Source organism: Stegastes partitus, unplaced genomic scaffold (assembly GCF_000690725.1).
Source record: "Stegastes partitus isolate 25-593 unplaced genomic scaffold, Stegastes_partitus-1.0.2 Scaffold105, whole genome shotgun sequence".
Classification (NCBI taxonomy): Eukaryota; Metazoa; Chordata; class Actinopteri; family Pomacentridae; genus Stegastes; species Stegastes partitus.
This window is the reverse complement of record NW_007577836.1, coordinates 694,800-707,541: the sequence shown is the minus strand read 5'-3', so window position 1 is coordinate 707,541 and position 12,742 is coordinate 694,800.

Sequence of the window (12,742 nt, the reverse complement as noted above, 5' to 3'; positions counted from 1 at the left end):
ATGGATGGATGGATGGATGGATGGATGGACTTTCACTATATGTTTGAAGCTTCTCCATTTTCAGGGTCACCAGAGTGACAAGTCCCACCACATCCTACATATGATTGGATAGCTGGAAAGGAGCAACATTAAAGTTGTAATGCAGTGGTGTGCAGACAGAGTTGCTGATTTCATCATCTGCCCAAGTCCAGAAGCATTTGCACAGACCCTTTATGGATGTCAACATTTAAGAGTATGCAGACTTTACTGCAAATGCAATAAAGTCCAGATGGACACATGTGCTTACAACCAATGCTTTCCTTGAGGGGCGACTGTATGAAGTGACTCACTGTTATTCATACCTTTACAATTTATCATTTAGATAGATGGGGTTGAAGTAGTTGCTGATGAACTGTGGAGGTGCTTTGATCTTTGCATGCTTCCTTCATAAACACAGTGGAAAGTTCTGAATTCTCCAGAAATCCTGCCCTATGTCCGCTCACCGTGGTAGCAAGGAAACAGCCTCCAGAAGCAGGATGTTCTAGAGTGCTTCTGCTCAGTAATCATCCCTGACTCCGTCCTTCAGCCCAATCTGGAACCTGAAAAGTCACAGCCTTTCAGAAACATCCACAGAATCCATATGAGGTATAATGTGACCGTCTCCATAACAGATGTACCCTATGGTGTGTATTTTGTAGTACGAATGGAACTGCTGTCCTTGTTAGAAGTCCACATTGGTCAGCACACAGGGAAGCAGAAACCATGAATCAGCATTCAGTTAAACAAGCCGTAAGTTTAAAATGTCTAGGGTTTAGTTAAAGAGTCGGTTCAAAACAACTAAGTTTGTAAGGTGTGTCATTGACTTCACTGGAATCAAAACTCAGGCAAGCTAAGAACAGTCACACTCGAAACCGGAGCAACAAGCTGGTCGTCATAGAGCGAGAGTAAATGGGCTTAACAGAGAAGTTTCAATCCTGACTTCTACCCAGTCATGCCGTCAAGTTCGTACGAAAGGTGGAAGTTGGAGACGATGCTGGACACAAGCTTCTAGTGCCAATGTTAGAGAGGCGATAGATAGATAGATAGATAGATAGATAGATAGATAGATAGATAGATAGATAGATAGATAGATAGATAGATAGATAGATAGATAGATAGAGTGGTGGAAGAAAAAACTATCAATAGAGTATAACAATAAAAATACGAATACGGGAGGAGTGCTTGGGTCCTGCTCAATCCAGGATAATTGCACAGTTGAGTTACTGGAGTGTGCCAGCCAGTAGTCCAGGTCATGAGCTGCTGCCCCTGAGCCGAGGTGTCGTGGTACCTGATGACTCTGGAGACAAAGGATCATCTGCAGCACAGCGAGATGAGCCGCCCGCTGCAGCTGCTCGCTCTGCAAACCTTCAGCTTTAAGAATCCAAATTCAGAAATTCTGCTTGTCTTGAGCCCAACTCAGTGAAGCAGCCCAAGGAGCGTGTAGAATTACTGGACAACTCTGAACTCCTTTGCATCCTTAACTGATGGCGTGTTGGAAAGATTTCCTCCCACCTCAATTCAAATCAGAAACTTGTGGGGGAGTGGTTTTAGAAATTGCTCAAATGTCTAATATGCACTTCAGGTGGAGCTTTACTGATGAGCTGCTTTAGGAAAGGTTTCCCAACTTTTGCCACATTTCACCGTTTATCTCAAAGCCCATCTCTGCCTCTGAATGATTTCCCGTGTAAGGCCAGCAGACGTATTGTAATTACAGGGTTCTTGCACAATGACAGGACACATTGCTGGTATCGTTGTCATTAGGGAATACCTGGTTGTAAAAAAAACGCCCCGTCTCTCATCTATCCCTCTCCTCTCTCCTTCACATCCTTTTTGTCTGCTGCACCTTTTCTCTCGTCGCCGTGCTTTACTCCCTCCAACTATCTCCAGAGTGTGATTTCCCCCTCTGTTGAGAGACAAAAAGGACTCCTCACATCAACATTAGGCACCGATGAAACGACTGAACTGCAGCCCTCGGGCAAACCCGCCGCTCAGGATGCGGCGCATGTGCTCCTCTGCATCGGCATGTTATTGCATCTGCACGTCGTGTGGATGTGCGTGTTCAGCCCCCCTCAGGCCATCGTCCTCTTTCTCCGTCTAATGACCTTTGTTGACATCAGAACAATACACTCCTATGTATGTCTACTGTCTAAAGGTCTTATGCACAAGCAACAGAGCTAACAGGGAGAAAAACCTGCTGATTTTCAACAAGCAACACACTCCGAGACAAAGAGAGGTTTCACTAAAGAGCACGTCATGTTTGAAACGCTGTTCTATGAGAACAATAATTTCTTGCTGTTCTTTTGTTGTTGTTGGAAACAGATATTAGCCTGCGAGCGGGAATATTCCACATATTGCACATGAAAGGATGCTGCTGGTTGGCGGCTGGGAGCGCACACACACGGCGAGGTTGCACAGGAGCAGGAAAACACACACATGTCAGGGCTCAGAATGAAAACACAGTGTGGCCTATGATGGAAACCAATGATAACACGCTATCAGCTTTCACAGGAGTTACACGTGTGTGTGTATATGCTGTATGTGCTTTGGGTAACATTTAACAGATGTTATAGACTCCCTCCGGTGAAAATCTTTTTTTTCCTTTTTCCTTTTTTTAAAATCCTGTTAACTGGTCCATATGGTGTTGTTGTAAATGCTGGAAGACATATAAATGAAATAAGGAGTCAACGCCCTGACTGAGCAATTCCACTCTTGAAGCTGCAGTGTTTTGACAATCTTAAAACATGGATTCGGACTTCTAGGGTTTTATATGAGGTGTGTCAGAAAAGTTTCGGACTGGCGTCACAAAAGATATATTTCAAACACAAACTACAAACTACAAGTCTTCCCCTTCAAAGTAATGGCATGAACTCCAGTCTCATGGGTGAGGGTCGTGTTGTTGACTTATGCTGCCATCATCCCATCCTAACTCTCGATATGAACTTTGCTGCTCCTTCAACTTGAAGCCTTTTCTACTGGTGTCACAAAAGATATATTTCAAATCCAAACTACAAACTACAAGTTTTCCCCTCCGCAGTAATCCTCCTGGAGTCTAACACACCTCCCCAGCCTTCTCTGCCACGCCGCCATGCACTCCTGGAAGGATTCTTCAAGGATCCTCCGCAGCTCCGTCGTCACAGCCATCTTGATGTCATCCACGTCTTCAAAACGGGTCCCCTTGATGACCCCCTTGAGCTTGAGGAAGAGGAAACAATCCCACAGAGCCAGGTGGGGTGAGCAGGGAGGTTGCTCCAGCACGGAGATGTTCTTCTCAGCCAGGAACTGTGGGATGCTCAGGGCGTTGTGAGCAGCCACCACTTGTCCTGCCACAATTCTCGCCTCTTCTCTGAACGAAGCAAATGCTGCAGGATCTCTTTGTAGACGTGCTAGTTGATCGTCTGAAGGGGAAACCTCATATTTGTAGTTTGGGTTTGAAATATATCTTTTGTGACACCAGTCCTGGAACTTTTCCGACACAACTCGTACGCAACAAACCCAAAGAACCGATCCTTGTAGTTTCTGTAGCGTTATTCTGCTTCAGAATCAGCTTCCACTTCAAACATGTATGACTGACAACTTGCAGTTTTACAATGTTTGAGCTGAGTTATAGGTGCGCTGGTGTGCTTGAGCTGCAGAAACAAGAACTACACGAGTCTGCATATTCTAAAAGAAGCGATGATGTAGAGCTACATTTCAAGGCAGGAGGGGATTTTTTTTCTAGCATGGAAAAAAATTCTAAATATGTTACTTAAATAGGCAGAGATGAGTTTTTAGGGCTTTAGTGGGACTCTAACTGTCCATGTGACCATCTAACCAGAACCTGTCTGCAGGACTTTTTTCCCTACAATGGTGCCCCTTCTTCCCTCTGTTACGTCTCTCCTCCAAACATGAACTCCTGCACTTTATGCAACCAACCTCTGGGTTCTTTCACCATAAAGCTATCACACTGCCTGCCTCCCTTTTTGTGTATATCATTTCTGTCCTCTATCCGCCCCTTATGTAAGAGAGGATTAATCTTCACCGCCTTCGTTGTTCTCCTTCCTCTTGCCCGCCGTGTTTATTCGACATGTGGCCTCACGTTCGTTTACATGCACAAACAACAGCAGGATCAGCGTTTAAAATCGGTTTACGTCGCACTTTGACCGTGTCCTGGGTCAGGATCACCACCGGAAACATGCAAAAGACAACAATGAGAGAGAGAAGAAGTAGAGCAACGGTTCTGCCTCAGCGTCAACATGTGTTTGGGCCCGACAGTCAGAATTAGAAAGAGATTCACGATGGGAGGATGTGACTTTTCCTAATTCAATTCCTCCCTCCCGCTTCGCTTTCTGTCTCTTGTTCCTCAGTAAAACCCTTACAGTAATTAAACCGTTTAAAAAGTAATTATTACACTATTCATCCCCCTAGCAGTGAAACTTAACGCATGATAGTCTTCACATGGTGTAAGCAGTGATAGAGCAGCTTAGAGCATGTAATACACCACAAAGGAGACTCTCTTTCTCTCTGCTTACTTCTCTCGCTGTCTAGTTCAGTTCCTCGCACATTCAGGGCATCAGACGATCACCTTCGTCTGCAGAAACATATTTGCTCGTTTTTCACACAAACCAGAACAGCTTCAGCTTTTCTCAAGGGCTGCTTTTCATTTAGACATTTGTGTTGTTCAAAAGAGCATCATTAGTGGTTTTACTTACAATGAAACACACTCAGAACAAAAGCAAAGACATGACTTTGATTTAAAAAAAATAAATAAATAAAACACTTATGTTTTGAGGACTCTGAATCCAATTAAATTTTATGTATATGACGCCAATTCGCAACATATGTCCTCTCATAGCACTTCACATAGTACGGTGAACCCCTATACAAATTTTAAACAGAGGACCCAACAAATCCAAAGTACCGTTTGGCTTTTCATTGATCAGGACAGCACAGAAGAACCTAAAACCCTCCCCTATACCAGGAAGGGGGGAAAAAAAAAACCTTTGCCAGAACCAGGCTCAGGGAGGGCAGCCATCTGCCTCGATGGGTTGGGGTGAGGGTGGGGCTGAGTGGAGTGGGGGAGTTAGATTTGGTATATTATAATAAATCCTACTTTGTCCGGTGACAAGACTAAGTTTGTAGTTCAGCAGGTAATCAATCTAAAAAACCCACCAAAATCAAACGCTATTGATCTTGATGACAGTGGTAGATCAGAAGTGACCAAAATACACAAAATTTCATGGCAATCTATCTTAAAGACATTAAAATACTTCTGGACCAAAGTAGTGCACCAACTGACTGAATCAAAAACAGCATTTAGCCATCCACTAGCGTCATCCTGTAGAGAGCCATGAAGGGCTGGAGCCAATCCCAGCTTACAATGGATGACAACCATGGACTCCTTTGCAAGGTTAACACAAAAAGACCGAAAATCATGCATGCACATACTCACTTAACAACTTAGAGTCACCAGTTGTCCTATCCTACCATTCATGTCTTTGGATTGTAGGAGGAAACCAGAGAATCCCAACAGACAAGCAAGTACAAACCCGGTACCTTCTGGCTATGAGGCGACAGTGCTGCACCACCATACAACCCTCAAACATCCATCCATCCATCATCTATCCATCATCTATACACCGCTTAATCCTCACCAGGGTCATGGGGGGCTGGAGTCTATCCCAGCTGGTTCAGGGTGAAGGCAGGTTCACCTGGACAGGTCACCAGTCTATCACAGGGCTACACTTAGAGACAGACAACCAAACACACTCACATTCACACCTACAGACAATTTAGAATCACCAATTAACCTCAGCATGTTTTTGGACTTGTGGGAGGAAGCCAGAGAACCCGGAGAGAACCCTAGCGGGACACTAGCATTGCAAAACCTGCTATGTGTTAAATATATCCTGTTGTGCTCCACGTATCTGTTGGTACTGTCCCAACACTGTTCAGGTTTCAACTTCACGCTTGGCTGAAGAGGAGAGATTGTGAGGCTGACTGACAGATGGAAATCTTGGAGGACTAAAGAAATATAAACCAAATGTTTGTACATCTTCTGCATTCCCTTTGGGATAGTTAAATATGCCTTTTGCATAAAGTTTCAGGAACTTTTTTTTTATATTGATTTGCTTGTGCACAAGCAGCCGTGTCTTAGATGTTTCAAAGTTTAAACAGTCCACCTTTGACCACTTTGGTTTTGTTTGTCTCTCGTCTATTTGTTTGGGATTGTTCTACATTTCCGAGCAGCAGCAAGTACAAGAACATGATCTTGGTTGATCTAATGGGATAATGGAATAGATGGGACTGATGTGATTTTGAGTCTTTGTCATTAGTCAGACCCAGAGAAATATTAGTAACGGGGATGGGTCAGTTTGTGCCATTTCAGAAAGCTGTGTTGCTTCACAATCTCAAATTTTGTTCAGCTTTAACTTTGTTATTTATGAGCCAGAACTAAATTTTGTAAAATATTTTAGTGGAATTGTGACAATTTTATATCCAAACATAGAATTTTTTGTCATTTGACCCTCAAAAATCATTTTACCCTGGAAACCATTTTAGGATTCAATATCTCCAGAAGTATGATCCCCACCCATGAAATTTGGTGAAGACACAGACAAGATCCAGATCATCAGATGGCTGCAAAAAAGGTCAGATTTTTAACCACCAGCCTTTAAAAATTGAAAAAAATTGATACTGAGGCCCCAGAAGATCATGTAAGACTAAATATGTGGACGTAGCCATATTTCCCACAAAGAATACAGTCTTTGGTTGACAATTCACCAACTTTTAAAGATCTGTCGAATTTGAGTAAGTCCTGTAAACCAATTCTCCTTTTTTAAATTTTTTTGTTGTTGTTGCTATTTTGACATGGTGACAAAATGGTGTTGTGGACTTATTTGTGGGACCACAAAACCTGGCTTGCCTGAGGGTGTGCATATTCTTATTATATGTTCAAATTTAGTAGCTGCTTCTATGCTGTCTTCATGTTAAATTCACCAACATATGAGACTTAATTTACCGAATGTTCCCATGCATACATTGAAATGAACACTGAAAAGAGGAACTGATGATAATTTAATACAAACCTGGTTAACCCTATCCAGGACTTTCATGTTTCCATACGTAAAAGGTCTTTCGGGGTCCATTGGAAGACAAGAAAGAATAAATGCAAAATATTTGTTGGTATTCATTATAGACTTTTATACTATGTTAAATAAAGTTGACCTATTTTTGGTTCCAAATGCATGACAAATGTCCCTCTTTTATGTTTAAAAAAATCTTCATAAGTAGAAAAACAATACCTGTCACCTAAACCAAATGGCCTAGGGTCCAAAAGACCCCCCAAAAGTCCCAAATAGGGTTAAACATCATGTTTATTGAAGCACATCATGGCAAGTCAATGCTGTACTAAAAGCAACACAAAAAACCCTAAAGAGAATTCCTCAGTGGGTTTCATTTGTTAGCAGGAAAGACATTCTCCAAAGCTATTTCAGTGTTACTGTTGGTCCTAATGTCAAGCTTGTATTGCCTTCTCTTCCTCATAGTCGTTGGAGGTGGGATGGTCACTAACATGTACTGTGAGTTTTCTGCATTTGTTGACCCATTCATCCACCCCAGCCTCCTCAAGAGCACTACCTGGTTGCCTTATACGCCACTTTACTTCCTTCTTTGCTGCCGTCACAATTCCTATCGCCACCAGAATTCACAGTGACAATGACAAGTGTTTATATCTTGTTATAAGATGCTGCAACGTATCCTTTGACTGATGTTGATGTCAGACCCTGATCACATCTAAAGCCTTTATTGGGCAGAATATAATTCAGCCCACAGCATTTACTTTTACTTTCTACACTGCTTGTGAATCTATATCTGCTTAGCTAGCCTTTTTCCCCACCTCCAGTTTATTCCCAACAATCAGGGCTCTTCTTGTGTATTTTTGCTCTGCAGCCTGAGAAAATCGATCCTTCAGACACTGTGTTTAAACAGCCAGTGCAGAAAAGTTCACCGACTGACTGCAGGTTAATAATTGTTGTTAGCTTTCGGTTCTGAGCCGCAGAGGGGACGTCATTGTTCTGAGAATAAAATGCAATATTATCTTAGGGCGTCAAGGAAATACTGACTTGACTGCTTTTGTAGCGTCTTTGCATCGTTCGGATCTGAACAGAACGGAAACAGAAAGTGAAAAACAGTGTGTACTGGAATGGATCCTAATTCCAAGATTGGTGATGCATGCCTCCCATTACAGCTTCTCTCTGATGACAAAAACCAACCATGGGAGTGACTGTGTGTGTGTGAGTGTGTGTGTGTGTATGTGTGTGTGTGTGCATCCTATTGAAAAATGACAAAAACACGACAACAGCGGGAAACATTAGGATGTGCTCGACTCACATGCTCTGCACATCTGCAGCGAGAGGAAAAGAAGCGCAGGGAAGGATTGTTCCTCCACTGATCCGTGTGTCTGCATGTGTGTGCTGCATACAAACCAGTAGCAGAGGGGAAACAAACAAAATAAAAACTGACCTTAGCCGTACAGTTACATGCCCTAAAGGGGTTTTTTTTTCTCCCCCCCTCCTCTTAACTCAATGAAGTCTCTCAACCTCTGTTCTCTTCAATGGTTTTATTCTTTCCTGTACATTTCGGCTGTTGACTGTGAGCCCATGAATTTTTCATCTCTTACTTAGTTTGAGAAGGAAAGTTTAAAAAAAAGCACCAAAAAAAAGCATAGAGTTGTGCACACGGAGAAACCGAAAGCTCGTAAAGGATATGGGAAGGTATACATTAGATTACATTAGATTAGATTTTCAAGTTACAATGTGGTATGTACAACGTGCTCACCCTCCTTGGAAATTTCCCCCTTTTTTTTTTATTGCTTTTCAACATTGAATCATAGGTAACTTAATTTGGCTTTTTTTTTTGTGGAGGCTTTACTTTAAAAAAAGACTCTTTCATGTCAAAGTGAAAAGAGGTTTTTGGTCCCATTGAAGATCCATCCTCCAGTTGACTTCAGAGTCTCTCACATGCCTTCACATGAACTCTAGTCGAGCTTAATTGGATTTAACGCTGGTCTAACTCGATGTAAATGTGTTGCTGTATGTGTTTGGGCTGTAAAATGTGCAACTCTGTAGCATGTTGTTGCTGACCCCAAAGGGTTGAAACACAATTTGTAAGTCAGTTAACTGAGTTTTAAATGCTGAAAGGGGGCCAGTAGATGTTAAGTACAGTCGTGACTCGATATTCCGACCCATAACAATCCGAAAAACTTGCTATCTGACAGGTTTTAGGAAAAACGAACGGAATCCATTAAAAACAGCCTTAACATACCGACAGCCTTGGATTCTGACTCCGACATGACATTTTATGTCACAAATCAGGATAACGGCGTATTATCTGACTGAACAATCCCACAGATTGGCTACGTTCAGACAGCAGGACTTAATGCTCAATTTGGATTTTTTTGCGAGTTCGTTCACATTTCCAGTTAAATGCGACTTGTATGTGATCTGCTGTGTGAACTTCATACAACCCAAAAGTGTCCCGCATGCGCAGAAGAGGACACACACAATGAGTGTGCTCAGTGTTTACGGAACTAAATATGGATGGTGGTGGCGCCAGATAGTGGAAACAGAACTGTGACCACTATCCTAAACTAGCATCAGCAGCTAAGTACTGCTTGTGCATTCTGGCCACTTCCACCCCATTGGAGCGGTCCCACGACTGCACCGAATATTCGGATATTTATCATTAATTGGGCCTGAATATCCAGAGACCAGAAAGTGCTATTGGGACCAGCCCTACTAGTTATTCTAACAACTATGAACAATAATTAACAACAAATGACCCTTCAAGCATCAAGCCCTCCTTGTATCTCGACCTCTGTCTTAACAATCCGACATAAAAGAAGGTTTTACATTTAGTGTCGGATTATCGAGTCACGACTGTATTTTGCACAAAAGGCCTTGAGTGTTACCTGACAGACAAGAGGCTGCTTTCCACTGGTGGTGTGAATGTTTACAGGAGCGGCCCACTAAAAAAACATTACATTATCTATTTTCATGTAATCCAGTCGAAAGTCACCAGAGGGCTGGAGACTGTAAAACCTCATGAAGAATTTTAATCATCTCATCTTTTCTAGTTTGCTTAATATAAATATATGTGATTCGCTCATTTCTATTAAATAAACTTAAATTCTTTAAATTGCTCAAATAACATGAGTTGTTACAATTTGAGGCATTTTGACTAAAATTATGAGCTGAATTAATGAACAGCTGAGAGCTCACTCAAATCATGTATAGGAACGTACACGCAGACCTTCCAGCATGCATTGTTAGAGGGTCAGAACTCCCCAGAGGTTCTTGTTTTTTTGTAGTTTGAGAAATAGTGTAAACTTGCTGTGTGTCTTCGGCTCTGGCTGTTAGGGTTACAACATTTAGTGCTGAATTCAGCTGCTGCATCCTACAGACTTGTAATTAAATTCGCTGTAACCAGGAGCAGCCTCTTTGCACTGAATCAGATCAAATATTATGAATTCAGCAGTTGAATGTTCTCAAAGTCACTTACCTTTCACATGTGCAATAACCTCTTCTTATTTGTTTTCACTCACTGCACTACTGCAACAGTATTTATACGTTTATTTAATAGATCTCAGGTATGTTAACTGTGTGTGTTTTTATTGCTGACCCTGCATTTTGTTCTGCAGTGCATCCTTGATGTAAGAATGACAATCAAGTATTCTGAATCTGAATCTGAAAATGTGAAAAGAAAGTAAGTGTTTCTACAAATGCTTTCCACTTGACAAGATGATTCAACTTAAAATCTTGTGTTTGATAAACTTGTTCTCTCGAGATAATTAATATCAGCTCATTTTACACTTTCGCAACTCGTAAAATGACTTTGAATGAATTAATCAACCAAGTGGAGTTCACTCATTCTTAAGGCAGCAGGAGAACTTCAGTTTCTAAGCTGAATTACTTTAAAATGATTTGAAGAGTTCATTTACAAAAACAGATAACTCCATTTTTGTAGATCTTATGAAAACTTTTTGTTGTTGTTGTTTGGTTGAGATAAAATCAATCAAACTGAAGCTGAGTGGATTTGACTCAGTAGAAATGACAAAAATAGAGACAACTTAAGTTTGATTGATGTTATCTCAGGTAGACGATGTGGGTTTTCTGAAGGTTTGTGAAGACGGAGTTATCTGTTTTTGCAAATGAACTCTTCGTTTACAGCCAATCTACACATTCAGCCAATTTAGAATCACCAGTTAACCCACCGTGGATGTCTTTGGACCGCCTGAGCGCTCACAGTGAACACTCCACACTGAAAAGCCCCTTGCTGAGCAGCAGGTTTGACCCCTGGAACTTTTTTTGCCAGGAGGCGACACTGCTGACCACCGCATCACCCACGGGGGGATTCCCTGTAACCTAAAACCAGAAATAGGCCCTTTTATGGCTTTAGAACCCCACTTAAATATTAACACATCACACGCAGGGTGCATGACAGATTGAGCTTTAAGAGTTTGTGTCTCCATCATGACAGAACCAGCACTCAACTTTTTAAACAATACAGTGGTCCCTCTGTGCGAGCGGGGGTCAGACGACCGAGCTTGCTGAGGACTCACTTATGTGCTTTTAATTAGCGTTGTGACCATTTTGCCATAAATCCGACTGCTGTCAGAGTTTGTGTGTGTGTTTCTGTGTCTCCCGATGAATGGAGTGTTTTAGAGCTCTTCCAAAAGGAGGACACTTGTGCTCTTTTGTCTTGCCAATCTTAACAGACCATTTTACAACAGAAAAAAAAAAAAGATCAATTCTCATTGCCTCCTAATAATTGGCCCAAATCGGATCTTTTCTTCTGCCGTCACATGACTGTTGATGTTTTTTAGCTTCACATGATCGCTGGTGCCTAATCAGAAACATCTGCAGAGCACACAGAGCCTGTGTGGTGTAAGTAGGTTATCTGGGGTGTGATCTGGGGAAGGTTTTCCAAGATTTTGGCGAGGTCTTTGAAATGTGAGTTGGATCGTCTCAGCCTGCACCTGTGGAGCAGAGAGGAGAAGGTGCGATGGGCCTTTCACCTCCGACAGCCAGCGACAACAATGGAGCGATTGTTCCCTCAGCAGATTACTGTGTGATATGAAGCCTCATGCTCTCAGAGGACATGTGACTCTGATTTGGTTGAGTTAGGAGAAGAGCTGCACTGTGTCTGGCTCCTTCAGTGCCGACACTGTGAGATTGTGTGTGTTGTTATTGATCCGTGAGCCCCTACAGTACCTGGCCCACTTTGCTCATTTGACACGGTGAGATGAACTCATGGGTGAAGCCGCTCGATGTGAAAATCTCTTCTCGAGTAAAAAAAAATATATGAAAGTGGTTCAAACATACCTTTAGTTTCAGCAGTAAGACCAGAATAAAAACGCTTCACGATAACGTACAGCTTGCTGACTTAACTCAATGCATGCCTGCTTATCCGCACAGAGGAGGTGGTTTAGTTTTTTTTCTTTCTTTTTTTTTCTACTCTCACAAATGACATGGAGCAGATTGATTTAGGGGGAATTTCTAAAACACATTAGGCACAGTGCCGATTCGACTCTCGCTTTTGCAGAAGCGCTAGCACACAGATGAAGATTTTGCCTTTGGCTCTTTGCAATCAGCAACAAATATGGGTCAGTAAACGTTTGAACTTTCAGTTAATTTAATTTTCAATCATGAACTGACTGTTGTTATGAGCCATTGGGCTGCTTTGCTTT